General features: G+C 40.9%; 1 protein-coding gene across 1 annotated transcript in view; it reads right to left on the reverse strand.

Moving 5' to 3' along the window:
* The window catches only part of KLHL32 (kelch like family member 32), a 189,831-nt gene that overhangs the window by 38,635 nt on the left and 130,416 nt on the right, over nt 1–20,780 (reverse strand). The window lies entirely within an intron of this gene.

The following is a 20,780-nucleotide window of genomic DNA, read 5'->3' on the forward strand; positions in this document are numbered from 1 at the left end:
AAGTCGTATGATCGCTCCATGCAGTTTTGCTTTTACAATCATAGATAAATATAATAGTGTTATTGTACTGTTTTTACTTTCTTGAAAGTGTAAAAGAGAAAAAACACTGAAACCATGGATAACTCTTATTTATCCAAATAATGAAAGCACTGTCAAAAAATTTAAAACAATGGGCTACGTCAAAATCACTTCTCCACTGTGAACCCCACCTAGCACTCCCTATTGCTTGCCATGCTGCACTACTAGTACAGGCAAGGTGGTGGAGGGAATGCTGGACACCATTTAAGGGGTTTAGAGTCTACCGTAAGCAGAAGGCGGATTCATCATTGGGGCATCATAGAATCCAAATACACAGTTCGCTTTGTAGTGTATTTTGATGGTTATGTTCTCAGGGAAGGTTGAAATCCTATTCTACCTTACTTATTCTGGTAGGATGACATCCCCATCACCCTAAACTCTAGCATATTTTGACTGGAAGGGAAATGGAGCATTCAGTGCAAGTCTTATCTCCCACTTTTTGGTGACAAGCCAGCAAGAGTGGGAAAGAAATAAAGGATTCAGTCTGGGAGGACACAATAAAGAGTACTTAGGAAAGATGACCATTAGGCAAGATGTTTCCTTAACCATCTGAAACACAGGGGACTGTCATCTCCAAGGACCACAGGGCATCATCCAAGCACCCTGCCTGACCCAATCTAGTTGATCTTATCCTAGTGGAAAACTGTTGCTTCCTAAAGAAGCATCTGCTACAGTGCAAGTCTCAGCAAGTGCTCAGCCACTCGGTCGGATCCGGGCCTTGTTCCCTGCTCCATTGGCCCAAATCAATACCCCAATGTTCTTGCCTTCTGCACAAGTTTCATATCCTGGAAGGTCTTCACATGATCCAGCTACCTGTAAGCTGTGTCTCTTGTGCCAGAAGCTGGTCCAGCCCAGCGAGCTGCCTCCAATGGCATGTACCCATGTGTTACATAAGGAGTGCATCAAATTCTGGGCCCAGACCAACACAAATGACACTTGTCCCTTTTGCCCAACTCTTAAATGATGGACCTGATTGGGGAGGAAGAAGAGAAGCTGATGTGAACAGGAAGCACGGGTTCAAGATTTCTAAAACTCTATATTTATACAGCGACGTATACTCATGCCATGTACATTTTTATTATATAGGAAATGTGTGTATAGAAAGTCTGTATTCAAATGTTCGTAATGAGGATGTGAGGGCGATCTGGCTATGACATCTGTCACCCCATTGATCGCCAGGGTTGATTCGGCTGATCTGGCTGGCTAGGCGGGTGTCACCCTCCTCCCTCACCGATCCATGTGCGTCCCTCCCGAAGCTGCGCGCTCGGTCGAAGAGGACGACCTTCCCCCCCCGAGGAGAGGACCGGTCTTCGGTCAAGGGTATACGAGTAGCTGCGCTCCCCTGCTAGAACCTCCAAACAAGCTCTCAAATGTTCGTAATGAAAGTATGTATATTATGCAAAAATGGTCTGTCCCCCTCAGCTTGCAATTCCTTTAGGGGGATGCAGATTGTAGCTAAGATGATATTTAGTTTGGCCTTGAAATTATGAAATTCCTGCCTAAGGCTGTTTTCAAATACAGTATAAAAACCATTAGGAAGCTGCAAAAAAATTTGTACATCAACTCATCCTCAGATCTTCAATGAGAACAGTGGCTGGTACATAGTAGGCTATAAATACTTGTCGCATACATTGAAAATTCCTAGGATATTCTTAAGCTCTTTCTCTTGAACAAACAATATCAATTCTTATATATTTTTATTTATCTAGCACAGGCTTCAGTTTCCTAATTTATTATCTCATCTTTGTAGCTTCCCTATATAAAGCCCTCATAAGCTCTCAACTCCACATGGCGGCATGCAGTGTACATACAATTCTTGTTTTACTCCCTCAGGTAGTTGGTGCTGCCACCTCTCCTTGAGATCCTTGGCAATGCAATAACCACCGTAGTCTTTTAAGCCCTCAAATACATAATAAAATACTAGGGCAAGAAGAAACTTTAGAGTGCATTTGGTTCAAGCATCTCAAGACAGGGCTTTTGATCCACGGTTGGGAATCCATGGATGTGGAGGGCCGACTGTATGCATTGTCCAATGCCATTTATGTAAGGGACATGAGCATTTGTAGATTTGGTATCCTTGGGGGTACCTGGAACCAATCCCCCATGGGTACTAAGGGAAACGGTAAGTAAGTTAAGGGACATCAAAAGTTATATGTGGATTTTCAACTGCATGGGAGGTCAGCGCCCCTAAGCTTCACAATGTACAAGTGTCAACTGTATCTATAAATGCCCTTTACCACAGCAGTTCTCGTCAGATGAGTGATCAAATCTTTTTAACCAACACTAACAAAAGATAAAGTGCTCACAACATTGTCTGAAAGCAATGACTATTTCACAGAACTTCTCAGCCAGAGCGGAATAAGCAAAGACTGGTATTTTTGCCCACAGCCTTATTCTGCTTCTCAGCCAGGGGTAGCTGTAATTGTTTTCCTGCTTAAAACTTGGTTGCAGATAGTTTTGCTGTAGGGGCACACTGAGCCCTCCCTGTGGCAGGAGCACACATGCCTATATCCTTGCCAGTCCTGTCATGCCACTGAGACAAACCAGGGCACCAGTCTCCCCTCAGTGCCCATAAGGCAGCATGCATTCCGCAGTTTCAGAAAGGGATAAAGGGAGGGCACAAGAGCAAACCAACAGAGACCTGGCATTCCTGAACCTCCACCAAAGTGCCAGGCATGTCAGAGAACTCTTGGGCAGCAAGGAGTGGGAAGCCACAGAAGTGCGCTTCAATAGCATGAGGGACAATGCCTGGACAGGAATTTTTTGTTTCTAAAGGGTGGCAAGCATACTGTCCATCTTCTAATATACGCCCTCCAAGGGAAGTTGCATTGACTATTTTATAGATTATTTTTATAATGCCTTAAATTCTAATAAGCAGAAGCATAAAACTTTAGCAATATACCATTTTATTATCACATCTTCTTCAGATGATAAATGTGAAAAGTTCCCCAAGGGCCAGTGAGCAGGGGTTAAACTACATAGAAGCTCATCTCTTTAAGGTGAGTCATGCAAGGTCCAGGCAGTGACATATTAAACCAGAATCATGACTACCATAGAGAGAAAAAATCATATTAATAAATAAATGCACCAAATTTTATAGTCATATTCTCTTCTTTGTGACCAGATGAAAATTTTCTGTTCAAAAAGATAACATTCTCAAAAAGACAACATACCTATAAAATCCAAAAGCACCAGAAACTAGGGACTCAGGACCAGAGCATTTTCCTCCACCAGAACAATGGAAACGTTACCATGGAGGAATATTAAAAATTATATCAGTGCTCACTTGAGTGCTATAATTAAAATCGTGTCAACATTCTGCTTGTAAAACAGATTTTTGAAGGGAGGTTGCACATTAACCATTATAGCTGACTACAGACTTATGTCAGACACCTAGGCTGTTTTTCCTCTAAGAAATACATTTCAGTAGAATCAAATCTGATGAGGCCCCGGGTTCATGTTCTATCAGAAAAAACGACCTGACAGATTTTTAAAAGAATGTTCAGCTTAGCAGATATGATAATAACATATGTTCTTTCATTGTTCATTTAAAACTTTATAAAGTTGGGAGACAGACAAATGTTCTTATTTTTATCTTCAGAATAAAATGTGTGCCTGATAATACTCTGGTTTCTCTTCAGATTGTATAAATCCTTCGTGTTTTACTACAGATGTCCATGAAGAGGAGCAGTTATGAGGTTTTTTAAAGAGATCTAAAAACAAAACAAAACTTGATGTATACAACTTATTCTCAAATGGCTCAGAAAAAAGTTCCCTCCCCTTCGCTCTCTCTGCTAATATATATATATATATATATATATATATATATATATATATATATATATATATATATATAATATCTATCTATCTATAAATAAATATCTAGAGAGAGAGAGGACATATGATAAAGCAAATGAAGTAATTTGAAAATTATATGGGTTTCTCTGTACTCTTTTTTATTACTGCAACTTTTTGTTTGAAATTATTTTTAATTAAGAATTGAAAGAACAAAATATTTGCCTAATAATCATCTTTATTCATATTTTTTAAATGCATACTGCAGAGCACTGAAAGCAAGAGCCCTTGCAGCCAAGGGTGTCTCTTTCCCATAGACAGGGACAAACATATAGGACTGGAGGAATCACAGTAACACCCTGAGGCCTGCTACATTTAAACTCCGGGTATTTAGGAGGACAAATAAAAAGTGACTATGAATCTTTTATTTTAGTTTTTTCATTCACTTATTTCTCAATTTTTTAATGAGTATGTATTATTATGTATCAGGAACTTACTTGATGAGAAAGAAGATTCTTAATAAGAATACATATTCTTACTTGCCATTCAATTCAGTTCATAAAACTCAAGGCTTACTCTTGACCTCTATGGTCTTAATGCATTCCTGTAAAATATACTTATGGAATATGGAATTGGGGAAAGAAAAATCCTGCAAATTTGGAAGTTTCAGCCTAGAGTAGGCAGATTTTCAGATACATGCTAAACCCATCTTTCTATGTTACCAATTCCCTCATAGGTCTTTTAAATATTGCTGGTACATTTATAAATGTTATGGTTTTTTAAAAAGCTGTTTAATTTGTAAACATGCCCTGGAGCATCCTGAGAGCATCAAGCTCTTGACTATTTCTTTATGAACTAATTCAATAATAATGAACCAATAGCAGGTTCGCCACACACATACTCCCTCCTGAAATTAAACTTTCAGTGGCCAAAAGGACCTCACGGGCTCAAGCAGCTGCCTAAGGCCACAGACACAGGGAACTCTTCACACAAGGGGACGGTGATTAATTTGGATGCCCAGGAAGTATCTAAGCTGCATTGAAGGTTTGATGTCGGCAGCCTCCAAATAAAAAAGAAAAGAATCCTCACAGGCCACTTTAAACATTAATTTATAGCTTCCGAGTGCAGAGCTTGGCGTGGGGAGCCTGCTAACTGAAGCACGTGGCTAAACATTGTCAGGGGCCAGACTCGGCTACCAAGGGCTGGAGCTGGTGGGCTGGGGGTGGGGAGCAGGGCTTATCTCCACAGTAAGTTGCAGAGAATACACATAAACATGATGCCAACCTTCGTCACTATGTGAATTTCAGCCTGGCTATGATGTTTAAACAAACAGAATATTTCACACTGCCTTCTCTAACTTAATTTCGTCATCATGTAAATAACTGGGAAACAATGAGTCCTTTATTCGCACCTTGCAACACTTTTGATTATAATACACAAGTAATATTTTTGTCAAAGAAGATACACTGTTCAGCGCCGTTATTCATCAGTTTTGGGGTGGGGGGAGTGGCCTAAAGAGCAGATCTATAATAGTGATGTAAGGAAAAGATGGAGATGTGGACAGATGGGCCCAGGGCAGGGAAGCCAGTGGCTTGACAATCTCGGAAGGCTCATGAGGTAAGAGGAGGCTGCAATGGATGAAGGAAGGAGTAGGCAGTAGCCATTCCAACGGCTCTATTGAGAGAAGGATCGTGTTTCAGCTCCAGTGCCTGGCACCCAGGAGGAAATCCACAAGTGTTTGCTGAATGTCAGATAAATGGGAATTAGGAGACTGCAATCTGGAGAAATCACAGATCTGAGACATCTTTATAAGCTTAGAAGGAACAATGTGTATGAAGAGCAAAGGGAATTTTGAAAGGGCAGATGGGAGGATTGAAAAGGAAACAGAAACTGGACCCATTGACCAGCTCCAGCCCTGGGAGCAGAAAGGCTAGCACATGCCAGGAGGCGAAGTGTGGGACCTTCTGAGGGGGGCATCACTGCTGAGGGATACAACCTCGGTGAGAGCATCAGGTGAGAGCACCGAGGTGGGTGTGAGGTGGAGGATTTGAGAGGACGTAAGAAAGTCCTTCATTCTGGACATTAGTTTTCCACAGTTAGACATAAAGGGTAGAACAGATTGGGGAAAGGCAGGAACCTAGACTAAAAAACAATTTGAAATAATAGTTATATTCCCTTTAAGAAAAAGCAGTCCTTGCTTGAGTACCATTAATTTGCAAGCATACTAAATCTATAAAATAAAATCACTTATTGTCACATATAAGACATGTTAATATTAAAATGAAAATTCACACTACTTTCTAAATACCCCAAAAACAATACTGATTGAGTTGACTGACACATTTCTCTCCTAATTACTTTTTACTCCCAATACTTAAACAAAACAAGACATAACTAATCAATAATTTTAGTAAGTATTCCTGAGGGCTATTTTATCCATGCTGTTCATGAAGTAGACAAAAATAAACATGCTTGGTCTGGTGTGGTGAAGAATTGAGTGAGAGTATCCTATCATATAATAGACAAACATGGTAATTAACCATACCTCTGCTATGCTTCCCACTGGCTAATCAGGGCAATATGCAAATTAACTGCCAACCAAGAAGGCGGCCGGCAGCCAGGCAGCTGAAGCGAACATGAAGCTTGGTTGCTCCAGTGATGGAGGAAGCCAAGGCTCCCGGCCTGCCACAGCGGGGATCTGAGCTGCACTCTAAGAAACAATGCTGCAATTTCAGCCATCAGAGCTGGAGCGAGCAGGACCGCAACAGTGTTTCAATTATAGAACCCAAACAAACCCCAGATACCTGCTTTCAGCAGCCGAGGTTTCAGAGCTGAAGCTGGGCCTCAGAGCTAAAACTGGCTCTCAGCTCCAGTGACAGCTATAGAAGGTAAATAAATACCAGAATAAAAAAAAAAAAGAAAAAAAGGAGAGGTTGGGAGCTTCAATTGCAGGCTTGGCCTGCCTGAAAACGGCCCTCAGCCTCTCATCCAGACTGGTCAGGCACCCCAGTGGGGACGCCCACCCTAAAGGGGGTGCAGACAGCCTGAAAACAGCCATCAGCCCCTCATCCAGGCTGGCCAGGCACCCCAGTGGGGACCCCCACCCTGAAAGGGGTGCGGGCAGCCTAAAAACAGCCACCAGGTTGGTCAGGCACCCAAGCGGGACCCCCACCCTGATCCGGGACACCATTCAGGGCAAACCAGCCGGTCTCCACCCGTGCACCAGGCCTCTATCCTAGATAGTAAAAGGGTAATATGCAAACTGACTCTAACAGCAGAAAGACTGGGAATGACTGGTCACTATGACACACACTGACCACCAGGGGGCAGTTGCTCAATGCAGGAGCTGCCCTCTGGTGGTCAGTGAGCTCCCACATGGAGGAGCTCTGCTCATCCACAAGCCAGGCTGATGGCTGCCAGTACAGCAGTGGTGGTGGGAGCCTCTCCTGCCTCCTCAGCACCACTAAGGATGTCCGACTGCAGCTTAGATCTGCTCCCCGCTGGCAAGTGGACATCCCCCGAGGGTTGCCAGGCTGCCAGAGGGATGTCTGATTACCAGCTTAGGCCCAATCCCCTGGGGAGCAGGTCTCAGCCAGCAGATGGTCATCCCCCGAGGGGTCCCAGACTGTGAGAGGGCACAGGCCGGGCTGAGGGACCTCTCCCCCTGAGTGCACAAATTTTTGTGCACTGGGCCTCTAATATATATATATATATATATATATATATATATATATATATATATATATATAAAATTCTATTCTCATTTCTTTCTTTTCCTTTTTTAATTTTTATTATTTATATATTTATTCCTTATTGAATTTATTGGGTGACATTGGTTAATAAAATTATATAGGTTTCATGTATACAATTCTACAATACATCATCTGCATATTGTATTGTGTGTTTGCCATCTAAAGTCAAATCTCCTTCCATCACCATTTATTTTTAAGTACACATTTTAAACATCACTGTGGCTTATAAAACAGCACTGGTGCCGGATAAAAACAGTAACTGGATTCAATGACTTAATTCATTTCCGGAGCCTCTTCAGGTGAGACTAAATGATCGCTTCCTGCCTCTCTTGACCATTCAAAAACAAGTAGCATTTTTTTTTAAAGTAAAAAAATAAATAATGTGAAAACAGAAAACTTGATGTAAAATTATAATCTTTATGATGCTGCCACTTTGACATCTATAGACTTAACTGCTTTATAATTGACTGTGAGACAAAATGGCCAAGGTAGATAGAAATATGCTGCTGAGTGTTCACTGGGGGAAAAGAGAATGAAGGCAACACACATGAGAAAGCAGAACAATGAGTCTAGCTCTCAGGTGCCTCATCTGTGAGACCACCCTGCTCAGCTTGGAGACAGAAATAAAGGTTTTCCTTCATTTTTTCTTTACCTCTATTTTTCTTTTTTTTTTAAGGGTATGCATCAAGGCGGATTGTAATGAGCTGCCTATTGTGAACACTAGCATTGCTAGGTGCCTTCGTCTTATTTACCCTGTGCTTCAAATAGCAACAAGATTAGGTGTTGGATTTATACAAATTGAAATCTGCAACTTTTAATAACCGTCATACTTCACAGACACATATGTGTGTCCCTGCCTCAACCTCCGCCCGTACTGCCCAAGAAGGAGGGGAAAGGAGCTCTGCTGCACCTGGAACCAGAAATGCAAACAATCAGTTGTGAGGAGAACGGGGCCTTCGCTTCCGTGTGTGCCCACTTGGAACTGACTACGCGTGCTGTTAGTGTGAGAAACTGCAGAACCACAGCGTGAGCTGCTGCATGCGCAAACTGGCCAAAGCACCCTGGCGTTTCTGCTTCCCCGCTGCACAATCCGAATGGAAACATTTGCTCTATTGGAAGGCAGTGATAAGGATGGATTTTTAAAGTTTCCATTTTTAAGTGAAAATGAAAGAAAAATGCTCTTCTAGATGTGCTGTGCCTTTGAGCTCCATTTGAAAAAATAAAAAGCGAAAAGGAAAAAAAAAAAGGCAGAGAAAGCTGCTGTGAAGGTCACCGAGTGAAAGAACTTCCTCGGGGCACAGAATAAATTAAATCCCAAGGAAAAAATAAAATGTGATTTCCGGAGTGTGAGGCACAAACTCCAAATGACAATGATTGACAGCCAAACTATATCCGTGCAATATCCAAGACTGCACGTTCTCATTTACCTCAGTGTAGCCAGCAAGCGCCCATTAAACATCCGTCTGATGCCCAAATTAACCTTCTTGGCAAACTGAAAGAGGCACAAACTATCATAATCAACCTTTCATTATCACAGCAGCCTCTAGTTAAAGGGTCAGAATAATTGTGCCTTCAGAGCCTTGATTGTTTTCAATCAACAGACGGCTGGAGTGACAGCTCGGTGATGGAGGGGTCTGATGAAACCGCACCAGGCCTAATCAGAGCCGATGAAAGGAAGGCATGATTGGTGCAAATGAACAGTCGTGCCTCTCCTTTTCATTTACAATCTGAAATTACTCTTAAATGTGTGGGGGTTTTTCCCTCCCTTATGAGCACCACTGAAAGAATGTTTGACTTATTATGAGTTCTGACAGAGCCGAGTTATAAAACACAGGTAGGGTTATCAGCTGAGGCTTTAAGTGGGTATTCAGCATAATTCTAACAAATTCACTCTTGAAAAGCACAAAATGACTAAAAAGCTTCCAATGACTTAACCTCTCAGTGCTGTTTGATTAACAGACACATTTATTCCGCTGGCATTCTAAATGACGAGAAGATAAAACCCAGGGCAGACATACAGTATCTGTAACTGTTTTCTCTCAACCCTGCTGCTCCCTTTATTTCAGCACTAGTTCCCCTGCCCCACGTCCTCACTGTTCTCGAAGAACTCCACATTAACAGCTCAAACGAACTCATCCATCAGAGGGCTTGGATCAAAAGGGGTTGTTGTGGGTGAAGACCATGAAGCCATACGGGGAACCACTAGGGTAAGAAAGGGGCTGGAACCCACCAACTCTAATGCTGATATATCAGAAAGAATATTTGGGAAAAGAAATAAAAAACCTGTAATAGGACAGGCTAAATGTATCATAAAGAGTTTTGGAGAAATTGGAAACAATACCAAGCTGCATTCATACAGCAGCTATTGTCCACAAACTACAGACATGAACATCTTTATAAAATTTAGTGATGAATGGGATATACACTTGGGGTTGCAAAAATAAACTTCTATTTTCTCCTTTAATCCTGAGATCAACCAGCCAATCATGAGTATGGTTGGTTAGTATCGCAAAACAAAGGAAATTCTGTCAGCTGCAAAGATTAATAAGCACATGTATGTGTGTGTATCTGCAAGTGTGGGTATGGTGTAAACCCCACCTGCATGTGTGCAAGACATAAGGCATGGGGTGGCTGTTGGCTCAGGGTTTAGGGTAGTTTTAACTTCTCTACTCAAAATGCTTACATAAAACTTTAGCCATTTTACTTGCTGGATTGTATGTTGGAATGATGAGATAGAGATGCATAATTAACAAAGTAAAAAAAATAGCTATTTTTTTCTATACAAAATTTATTACTTCATTGCTGAACCAATGTACCCAGAATGTACAAAATGCCCATAGTTTAAACTACATGTAATACACTTCAAGTAGGATATGTTAACTCTGTCACATGACATTCTGCAGGATCACAAAGTTTCATTTTGATTTTTTTTTTAGGAGACAATTCTCAAAGAAAGATGTCTGGCAAATGCTTCAAACACAAGTATTTTCCAAACCCACCCCTGCCTTCTGCCACTTTCCCAAGTGTCCATGATCCTTCCAGTGTGCGCACAGGCACCTCCGGTAAGCTCTACCAATGACACAGGTGCCATCACCTCCTGGTATCGGCTTTTCAAGGCACAGCCTGCTTCTTTCCAGAAGGCAGTTTATGTACTGGTCACATAGGACTGGCTTCGGGATACTGACAGCACGTGGGATTTAAAACAGGATTTCCTAGCTGGTTCACAGAGCATGGGGAGGAAGAACAGGCCAACCTAGGTAAGTGCCTATTCTAACCCCTAGAATCCAAGAGGTGTGGAATTAACCATTCTAAAGCACTACATGGACCTCTACATGGCCCAAATCTTACACGAGATGAGAAGAGCAAGATTCTTCAGAGGACCTGGCAAGCCTGATAAGTCACCTCTTAGTGTGCTTTATTATTTACCCTTTGTATTGAACTTCAAAGAGTGAGTATATATACAGAGTGTCCCCCCAAAATGTATACACACTTTAACAGCTGATAGCTCAATTTTGAAAATGAAATGTATTTTAATAAACACTGTCTTTATAAGTATTCAAAAATGTGTGTATACTTTTTTGGGGGACACCCTACATTTATTCCCAACAGTGGGCAGAATAAGAAATGGGTTATAGTCCTCAGCAGTTTCAATGCCATTCTCATAGCCAACAAGAGAGATGCCTAAATATTTGCCTCTTAACTAAGCACAGTCTTTTCTGAGGGAGAGTTTCAGTCTTACTTGCAGCTATGAGTAATTTCTTATTGTGATTGGCTGGCTTATAGTCAATTTAGTATAATTAATGCTAAATTACATTGTAATTCACATAGAATTACAAATTAAAAGCTATATTAAAAGCAAACGAATTAATCAAAATTAATTATATTTTGCTCACTTGTTTTAAAGTGTTAAGAAGATAGGTCCTCCTAAAACATTTAAACTTTAGCGCACCGTCCATCACTCCTTCAATTACTGATTTCCTTGTGTGGCCAGAGGAGGTAACGTGAGCATTTCTCTTCCACAAGAGCACACACTAAATAGATCTGTGCAAGTGGGTGGAGGTGGAAGAGGGTACAGGGGGAATAAATGGTGTTGGAAGAAGAAGAAAAAAAGATGTGTGCATTTAGCCTCCAGCTGGCAGGGCTCTTTTTAGCTTCTGTTCTTGTAGCATAAGATCTGTGCCATTTATGGAAACTGACTTACAACACTTCTTATAGACAGGGGAATAATGTAAAAAATCTGTGATATCTATCGCTACAACCCATTGAGGATATTTTTCCAGAGATATTTTTCTCCCTGGGTATGTTGCCTACCAATTGAAATCTGTTTTCATTCCTCCAATGTGCCACTCCAAATAATGAGGAGGTGTCAGACTAAAGAGCAGAACCTCACCACCGAGAACACATTGCTCTGTATTGTGGGCACAAAAGAAACCCATGAAATACCTTTATTTACGAATGCTGCCCCTGTTTACTATCTTAGAATGGCCACCTTTCTCTTCCAGGTGTGTCAAGTCGAGATGTTCTTTATTTTTGCTTGTAGCAAAAGTTCTGGAGACAAGGGTTGGGAGAAGCAGGGTATAAGGGCGTCAGTATTCAACAATAAATGTCAAGGCTTCTCCAGATGTCTCTTTGGAATATGAATAATTCCAGAGACTCTAGGCCACTCCACAGCCAAGTTTAGATCCCTTCCTTAGAATGCCCAGAACAAGAAATTACTGTGGTCAGCCATGGCCAACTCGCATGAACACATGGTCACTGGGCACTCACCTGGCCTCATAAGGATTCCCATAGAAATAATCTGGTGATGCAGGATATGGGCCACAGGCTCATTTCTATTGGAAAGAGACTAACAATTTCAATAAATTAATATATTTTTCTCCTGAGGATAAAAAAAGGGGTTTGTACAAGTTCAGTGAACAAAAGCAACCTCATAGGGTGATCTCATCACAAATTCCTAACTGGGCAGGTCATGGTGGGTAACCACATCCAGGCCTATAAAAGGTTTATGCTCACCTTAAGCAAGTCCTGCCCATTGTTTTTGTACACCGAGGTTAACACACCTTTGAAATGCCTCTTTTTCAGGCGCCTGAGAGGTGTAACCACCCTCAGGGGAGACCATAAGCTTGTTAACATCCTGTGCCTTGCTTTCTCCCACCTCCATGTAATCTTCCGTATGTTCCCTCCTTAATCCAATTGTATAAAAGGAACTGAAAAACTGTCATTCTCTGGAGCATTTCAGATCTTGCTTCTTGGCATTGTCAGCAGTTTGGCTCACATAAACTCTTACAAAAATTCTCTAGAGGTTTGGACATTTCTTATGTCAACATTCCCTGTCTCGTAAGCCCCAAACTAGGCCATCACATGACTACTGATTTCTGCTGCATAACTTTCGAAATTTTCAATATACTGGGTGTAAAATGAATATATAATGATTAATCATTTCCATTCATCCCATCCAATCTCTAACAACATCTGCGGACTTTCCCACACGGTCTACACAGCACAGCAAAAAATAATGGCACTACAGGTTCTCTTTCACACTGATTTAAATCTCTTGATCGGATTTTAAAGTGATCCTCCTTATGGGCCTGTCTTCCTGCTTTATACTTCATCATCTTGTACCTTAAAGGAATGAAGAGCTGTTCTCTGCCTCGGTCAGAATTCTCTATCCATTCTTCCTCAACAAAACAGCTAAAATGCCAATTTTCTTGGCTCTGATAAAGAAAACCCTCAGCACACTTTCTTGTACTCCTTTTATTGGAATAATTTCTGCAATTTCCCACAAAGCTGCACAACAGGTGAAAACAGAACTAGGTAATTTATTAAGAAATGTATACTGTTGATTCACTCACTCTAGATTAGTGTAACCTCTGACTTATGACAAGATGTATCTGGTACTTTGAGGTTCTGTTTTCTTAGAGACTTGGTGTATTTCAAAAGAATACAGTGAGACCTACATTTAAACTTATACTGTGAAGTGAGTTAATCCCTTAACCTCTGTGAGCTTCAGTTTCCTCGCTTGTTAACATTTGGATAACACTTAACTTATCAACCTTAAAGGCTGATGAGAGACTCAAATGAAATTATGTGAAAAGTGCTTTAAAAATATAATACTAAGACTGTAAAGAATTATTACTGTTATTATTTTTTTAATGGGGAGGATATTTTCTTTTTAGTCCTCACCCAAAGATATGTTTTTATTGGTTTTAAAGAGAGGGGAAGGGGTGGAAATGGGGAGAGAGAGAGAGAGAGAGAGAGAGAGAGAGAGAGAGAGAGAGAAATTAGTTGGTTATGCCTCCCATACACACCCTGACCGGGGATCAAACTCTAAACCTAGGTATGTGCCCTGACTGGGAATCGAACCCGCAACCTTTTGGTGTACAGGATGATGTTCCAATCAACTAAGCCACCCTCCCAGGGCATTTCTGTTATTATTATTGATTAACTTCTTTGCCTAGCCTTGGGGTTTCTACCTCATGTATAGCTCATAGTTGGATTTTTCTTTTTAAATCCCTGATAATCCAGGTAGCAGCAATATTACTGCAGGCCACCAATGCATAAGTAATATTCTCCAGTCATCTTTTTCCTTCTCACAGCAGCAATAACAACATATCAGTCTGGAAACAACATGAATCACAATGAAAATTAGAAGCAGAGAACATAAATACGTCATATCTCATAAATCACCTTGTTATGCTGTTGTGCTCATTTAAAAAAAAAAAGAAGAAAAAAAAAACACTATTAACTCATGGGAATGGCAGCCCATGAATGCAAGTAGGGTCTTCTGTAATTTCGGATAATCGCTGTCCCTCACAGCTACTTGACAAGGTACAGCTCTGGCACCGAGGAGAGCTGAGGATTAGCTGGAGCACAGTCCCTCGGAAATGAATGTGTCATGTGTCTCACACAGGCACACAGCCCAGGCAAACAACTGCAAGGCCACTGTCAAGCTCCTTGGGGATGAGTCCTCACAGAGGAATTAGCTGCACAGAGATGAGGATGGATGACTAAATATACACTCAAGCGCCAAGCCCTGAAATAGCAGTGTTGCTCAGTGTCCAGCTGGGGGCCCTCAGAGGATAACACGTCCTCCAGCACAGCACTCTTTGGGATGTGAAGAAGCCTCTGTTTATTCTCTCCATTAGTGACTAGTAAAAAGGAAGTGGAGATGACCTCATCACATTTGTAGAAAATATTGTATGTAGCTGGGAGGAGCTACCAGAACTTCCAGGAAGAAAATCGAGAAATGGCACATGATTAATAAGTTTAAGGAATAATAAATTTTTTTTAAAAGGAGACATCATGAAGATGCTCAGAAAGTGCCTATCTGAAAAACAAACAAACAAAAAAACAACAACAATGGCATGCATATGTGACATGGAATTGAGAAAGAGCAGGAATTTGATGAAAGATGACAATTTTGTTTGGGGATACGTGTTCTCAGGCCATAGTATTTTATTCCATGTCTAGTAACCAAGGTCCAAGTGTTTAAAATGAGAACACTACTGGGAAGTTTTTTATTAAATGATCACCCACAGTCTGATTTCTTTGAGGCTTGAGCTGTACCACATGGACGGACAATGGCTTGCCAAGCTGTTTAAGGCACATACAATGAACAGGAGTTAACAATGAATGAAGTAGTGGCCGGTGTTGAAATGTCCAAACAAAAGCATTTTATTTTCCGATGTATCAGTACTGTCTCAACATGCCCAGAGTTAGCACTGAAATCATTAAACTGTTTGGCACAGGTCAGTCCCCACTGGCGAGGAATCGGGCCTGCTGAGAAAGAGTAACAATGGAAAGCTCCACATCAGACTCCAAAATCTGTGAAAGCAGGACCATGTCAGTCCTTTCCATGATGGCCTGCCCAGAACCAATCACGTAGCAGTGACTGGGCAGAGTGGGTACTCAATAACCATCTGACATGAGTGAATGAATGAATGAAGCTCATGTCACAAAGCACAATTAGAATTAGCCACATGACAAAGACACAGAGGCAGGCAGAGGAGGCCATTCATTACTCTTTCAATCTGTGGGCACAACACCCAAGAATAGGAATGGTCAAGCCCTTCCTAATTTCTGTTACTATCACAGGATTAATTTGATTTACCTCTGTACCCATCACTCCCAGGTATTTTTGAGTTTCTATCATGAATTCAGAAGCTGTGGACCAAAGTGGAAACAGCCTCCAAATTAGAAGAGATAAATTTGATTTTTAAATTTGTTACCTCAGTTTCCCCATTTGTACCATAGGAGAGCAAAGCAATGATAAATGCAGAAGCATTCTCAAAACTGTGATGTGATATTCAAATATAAAGTATTATATTTAATATGATGGTATTGTTGGACATATAGTACTGTTTGAAGTCCTGACTTCTCTCTTGCCAGAGGTGTATTTGGGTCAATTTATCATCTAAGAATAAAATATAAAAACTGAGTACAATACTAGTGTCCTCTATTTTCCATCTGTTATGAAATAGTAGCTTTTTGTTTAGGTTCACCTTCTGGAACTTCTTTTGAGGACCATGATTAAAACAAGCTGTGATATAAGTTATCTTGTGGTATAGATAAAAGCCCAGGAAGGACTCATAAAAAAACACTACTTTTGTGATTGTTGACTTCTCTACACAACATATGACTTACATCTCTACAGATACACAATAAATGTGTTATGAACAGTATGACTTATGGACGCAAATTTCCAACAAAAATACAAGAAAAGATGCAGTTTTAAAAGGCCAAAATCATTTTGTATACCAATGTTCCTAGAATAAATCCAACCTTTTGTAGGAATAATGGGCTGTCTTATTAGCCATTCAATATATTTTAATGTGAAAACTCTACATTATTGTCTTTATTTATTATTTATAGAGTGCAAGGGTAAAACATGGCAGCATTCAATGCAAATACAATAGACTCAAAGACCAATGTACACAGGATCAGCCCCAATCCCAAACCAGGTGGCTTGGTCCTCTTGCCTTGCCGTACTAAAATGGGATATGACTAAGATAAAGCAACTCTCCCTGCTAAGGTCTGATCATGTTTGATGTCAGTGATGTGACCACTGAAATGTTTGGTCCATTAAATCCAGGCAAAGTTAGGCTCAAAATACAAGGAGGTACCCTCAATGCAAGATTAAAAAGGAAGAAAAACATTGATACATGAACTGTTCTGATAAATAATAAGTCCTTTTCACTAAGAGTAGAAAAACAGTTAATAAATTCACAATTAAAGGAAACTAAAACTTCTCTACATTCAGAGAGGAAACCATATCTCTCTAAGCCAATAATTAAACATCTTTATAAAGCTTTTTACCCAGGATCTGGCTTCTAATACTGTGCATAGCACATAATAGACACTCATGAAATACTCATTTTTATTTCCACACAATATCTTTATCCATTTAAAAAGATGGTTCTTGTTTTTGCTACTTCAGAGAAAAAAATAATAATCCAGGGAGCTGAACCAATGATTTGAAATCATAAGGATCCCTCCCAGATGGGGTGAGGCCCGAGAGACGGAAATGGAGTTAGCAAACCTGTACCGTGCCTTCTACTGCAGTATGGTTTGGGCCATCTGGTAGAGGCTCAAAAAGTCCTGATGGATAGAGCCACACCTTTGTCCTGTGCTAGCAAACACAAGCACTTACATTGTATTCAGGCTTTTCTATAAACTGTCCTCCCAAGGAAAGCAATCTCCCCCTCATTCTGCTAAGAGAGGATCTGAGGTAGGAAAAGCTGAGATCCCACTTTCCTCAGAAGAAAACCGAGATTAGCCAGGGCTTCCTATGCAAATGGAAGCAGAGCCGATGTGTGGGAGTGGTAGGGGACCATTTCACTATTCCACTCCAAACTTTATAGCAGGATCCTGGCTCAATAGTCTGAAGCTAAATGTTGAATCTTTACGAAGAAATGTAACAGGGTCCTACTGAAACAAAGCCCTAAGTTAGGTCTACACCCCAAAGCAAAATAAAAATGGCGGAGACTTGCCAGGTCATGAATGTGGCACAGGTCAGTCCCCACTGGGGACTTTCTACCCTTTCTTGAGCCCCATAATCAATTGCGTCTTCCATCTGGAACCTGAGAAATTGCTGGCCTTGAAACTGTAAAACCAAATTGTTGAGCTGAACTGAACTGAATTTTTATACAGAATTTTTTTGAGGGGACGTCTGTGTCCTTATGCACCATATACCTGTGTATAGGGTGCAGTATCTACATTACCTGTGAATACAAAGTGAAGTTAACTAACAGGACAAATAGTTGCAGGTGATGGAAGGGAGGGAAAAAACTGTCTATGGGGGATGAAGAAACCTTCTGTGAGAGAAGAGACTTAAGATAAAGTTTGAAAAGGTCAGATGGAAATAAAAGAACAGATATAAGACATAATCTTGGGGGATTTCACAGATCCACAGAATGGCTATTACGGCCTGCAGCACATTTTATCAGGAAAGGGACTGAATAAGGGACAGCAGAAAAAAATGAAGAAGAGTTTGTTCAGTGAGGATAAATTGAAGGTCCTTATGACACGTCTTCAGAGACAGACTGCTTGTAGTCTAGTGAATGAAATTTAGACCTTTCACCAAAATAAAGGGAATGTCCCAGATCATATTGTCAGTAGATTGTGGAAGAGCCACATGTATAAACGTGTGTGGGGGGAGGGGAGGGCGAAGGGGGGGGGGAGGGGGTGTTTACCGGGCTCTCCCATAAGTTACCAGTTGCACACATTAATCAAAGTGCACTACCCTCCATCCACTTTTATATTACCTGTCTGACTTTGTGCCAATTTCTTTTCTCCTCCCCAACACCATTAGCCTCACAGTTCTTCTTTAAGACATGGGATGGGGATTTGTCAAAGTCAATGAGCACTTTATTACAGTGAGAACACTCCGTAATGAACAATTCAGCAATTTAATGAGATTCTGTAGATCTGTCTCCAGCCTGTCCATCAAGTTTCACTTCTATAAAGCACCCTGACACTAATCCTCTGGCATACCCAATCTTCACCCTGGGCTGAATATTAGATTCTTCCATGGTATATTGCATTACTAGTATAACCTCAGCAAAAAATGATGAACTTAACTATACTTGAGGCAATATAGCTGGTCTGATTTGATTTTTCTCTGTTGGGTTGAGTATGAGGGAATTACTTATATACTAAGATAAAGCAAAAACAGTTTCTTATTGCCTGCTGAATGCCTAAATTGACCATATTTATGTGAGTCTTTTAATTCTTTCTTGAGGACCAGGTATAAAAAAAATGTTGCCTGCAGCCAAAAGCCATTTTTAAAATTTGACATTATAATATTAGTAACCTTTAGAGAGGCAATTGTGGTAACTCATAAGTGGACAGTATGGAATTTTTGGACACTCAGACTAGACTTGTGCACATTGCCATGTCTATCTCTGGCAGTGCCTTCAACCATGCCACCACAAGAGGCAGAAGCCACAAGGATGGTTGGCTCAGATCTCAATTCAGTTAGAAATAATTAAATGCAGAATTCATTCCAAGTCTTCCTTTTTCCCTTTGGGAAAGGAAAGAAAAAATTGTAGCAATTTCCCACTTTGAATTGCCCCCAAAATTCTGATGATTTGTGTTACCAGGGAGAACAACAGATAATTAAAATTTATACCTAAAGCTCATCTTCCCCAAACACTTTTGACCTCTGCCTGAACAAACATTATGAGAAATACCTAAGAAGCAGAAAAAAAATCTAGAGCTTATTCCTGTGTCCTGATATTTTGTTTTTCAAGGCAGTGTGGAACACTGCATAAATGAGGGCAGGTGTCAGCAGACTTGGACCTGAAGGCTTACTCTGCTCTATAACCCTGAGCAAGGCACCAAAGCCTCATTTTGCTCATCTGTTAGATGGGGTGATAACAGCCATCCTTCAGGCCTGTTGTGATGATAAGTCAAAAGTTTGAAAAGAACCCAGGTCTGGAAGGCCCTCAGTACACCACAGCTCTTATTACCATCACTGATGGAAGCAACAATGAAGAAAGAAGTTGCTGATTAAAGTAATGCAAAGGAAGAAATAAGGAGAAAGACATCAGAAAAAGTATTAATCTGCAGAGTCAGATACTGGATTTAATTAACAGCCACCTCTCACTCTGCTTTGGCTATTGGTTCTCTGAATGCTATTTGGTAATTCACTGCCTTATCAGCTAATGGAAGACTTCATATTTTCCCCAGAATAGTCTGTATATAAGTATTTTTCACATGATCATGACATTTTGAAGGTATGCTGCCCTACAAGTAACAAGATGACTAGCCCGTGTTTCAGAGAGTGAGACAGACAGTCTTTAGATGCAGGGGGAAGATGGGCTCTGACTGTTGCCCAGACACCAAGCGGATTGTTCAAGGATAGCCACTGGGGATGAGCAGAGAAGGATTTAAATTGAATAATCAACTTGAAAACACAACACATCCTCCTGTCCCTGAGACAAAGGATATTCAAAAAGAATGCCATGTCAGGAGAAAAGGCAGGGCTCAGGAAACGAGCAATGAATGAAGCCTGAACTGAGGAGGGAGATTTTTCCACTACAGGGCAAGAAGAGCTTCATTTCATTTAAGGTCTCAGTTGCTCTCTGATGCAACAAAGAAATGTCTCTGAATTGTTTATAGGCAAGCCCAGGCTTATTCTGATTCCATTGGTCTTGAAACTGCATAAGTACCACTTGACAATCCATTCTTCTCTTATGCAATTTCAGAAAATATTTTTATCAGGAGAAAAACACACAAGCCCTTGACTTGGGGATTTGGGAAGTCACAGGGAGGTCTGAGGATTCTCCCCTGCGAACCCCCGCGTGAACTGAGCTGGCTACGGCCTCCAAGCTTCATGGGCTGGTTCTTCAGTTCCTCGTCCATCAAGGAGCGTGACTTCTGAGCCTTCGAGTCCAATGAGGACCAAACCAAACAAAATATTTATTGACCCTCAATCCTTTAACTTTTTGTTGTTGTTGTTAATCCTCACCCAAGGATATTTTTTCCATTGATTTTTAGAGTTGAAGGGAGGAGGGAAATGGTGAGGGAGAGAAGGAGAAGGAGAGGTAGAGAGAGAGGAAGAGAGAGGAACATCAAAGTGAGAGAGACACATCGATTGGTAGCTCCCACATGAGCCACGAGTGGGGCCAGGGATCAAACCTGCAACCCAGGCAC

This window comes from Myotis daubentonii, chromosome 6, assembly GCF_963259705.1.
Source record: "Myotis daubentonii chromosome 6, mMyoDau2.1, whole genome shotgun sequence".
NCBI classification, from domain to species: domain Eukaryota; kingdom Metazoa; phylum Chordata; class Mammalia; order Chiroptera; family Vespertilionidae; genus Myotis; species Myotis daubentonii.